At 38.6% G+C, this 1,864-nt stretch overlaps 1 non-coding gene across 1 annotated transcript; it reads left to right on the top strand.

The window, feature by feature from the left end:
* The first annotated feature begins 811 nt into the window (after positions 1-811).
* LOC124897385 lies at positions 812-917 on the top strand. Its single transcript, XR_007054107.1, has one exon. It is a non-coding gene; the product is annotated as a small nucleolar RNA R71 (small nucleolar RNA).
* The last annotated feature ends 947 nt before the right edge of the window (positions 918-1,864 follow it).

Below are 1,864 nucleotides of genomic sequence, written 5' to 3'. Positions count from 1 at the left end.
CCTAGTGACTATTGCTAAAACTTTAGCCTTATTTTTTAGGTTTATAATAGTGTCACTAGGAAGGACCCCCTTTGGTCTAGCATTTAGTTGAGAGGAGATTTGACCTACTTGCATTTCTGTTTGCTTAGTAGAAGCGGAGTGGAACACAATCCTTTGGTTGATTTGATAAAATTTTCCTTTCAATTCACGAACCATCTTGTCTATTCCCTCCACTTTCATCAAAATTCTTGCCAAGACATCTTCGGTTTGGTATTTGTCGAGGTTGATGGAGTTTGCTTTCTTGCTCTTTAACTTGTCGTAAGGAGGCACATAATGATCATACTCCCATTCTTTATCCTTCTAATCATGTTCATGATCACAATCCATCCAACCTTGATTCCCACCTTTCCTTTGATAGGCGAGGCGGGAACCCCCGGATTAGTTAGCCAAATACCAAATTTCCTCATCAAGCCTCTTGGATTCTTCATCATCATAGGCCTTGGATGCACGACATTCATAACTTGTATAGGTGCACCCATCACATGATTGGTTAGAATCTCTAATTACTCATTATTTTTTTCCATATTTTCCTCTCTCTCTTTATCTCTTTTCTTTTTCTACTTATGAACAAAGGAGGTAGAAGAGGATCCTTTTGGTACTTCGGCATCATGGGTGTGCCACCCCCAGTTTTGCTTGGTAACTTCCTTAAGCAAATTTGTAGCCGCATGAAAAGTTAACTTCACAAGAGAAATCCTCGCCGCATTGTCTACAACAGTTTTGTTGAGCGGATCAAGAGTCAGGTAGAAGATTTGGAGATGCATCTTCTTCGGGACCTTGTGGTTGGGACATTGCATGAGTTTTCCATTGAATCTTTCCCACACCTCGTACAAGGTTTCACCATTCATTTGCTGAAATTTAGTTATTTCATCATGCAATTGTAGCATATTGGATGATGGGAAATACCATTCAAGGAAGGGCACAATAAGTTCATCATATAAAGTAATTGATTCAGTTGAAAGAGAGCGACGCCACAATCGGATGGACTCTTGATTTATGTGTGTAATATCAAAGCGTGCACACACCTCTATGAAACTCTTTAAATGCAAGTTGGAGTCCTTATATGCTTGCTCCCCACAAAGTACCTTCATTTGTAGCATATGCAACATGACACTCGTGACGTGAAATACTCCATTCCCATGAGTAGGAGGGATACGAGTGACACTTGAACGCCCAATATCATGGAGTTGCTCCTCGTCACCAAGAGGACCATCGAAGGACCCGGAATGACTTGCATTGTCACTTATGGCTCCGTATGTACTATAGAGATCACCTAAAAGAAATATATAAACAACAACCAAAATAAATACACGCCACTACGGGTATACTCTAATTAAAAATCAGCACCGTACAAGTGAAGACTAAATTTCACTCCCCGACAATGGCACCATTTTGATCATGCTCACCTATACCATTTAAATTGGTAGAGGACAATAGTTTTTAATAGCTCAATTTATGTTGAGGTCGAATCCATGAGGAGAAAAATTAGATTTATAGTCCTTTGGGTGTTAATAGTTACTAACAAGATACCCATAATGTAATAAAATTCATGATTTAAAATGGGGAGGTTGATTTGGAACAAGGATTGATCAAAGTATATTCAAGTTATCAAACTAAAGGCAATAAATGTGATTGAAAATTCAAGACGAGAAAGATCTTGGGATTATGTCTACCTAAGGGCAATTTATGCATGGGTGTATGATGATTTGATGCAAATTCTAGTCATTAACGATATGGTAGGCTAGGATGAAGGTCCTTGAGGCTAATTTATCCACAAAATATCAAGAATATCACTCATTTACCCTTTTGAGTACCTAACGAGTTTGTC

Source organism: Capsicum annuum, chromosome 3, assembly GCF_002878395.1.
Source record: "Capsicum annuum cultivar UCD-10X-F1 chromosome 3, UCD10Xv1.1, whole genome shotgun sequence".
NCBI lineage: Eukaryota > Viridiplantae > Streptophyta > Magnoliopsida > Solanales > Solanaceae > Capsicum > Capsicum annuum.
Note: the sequence above shows the minus strand (reverse complement) of the source record. Positions and strands in the feature narration are given on the sequence as shown.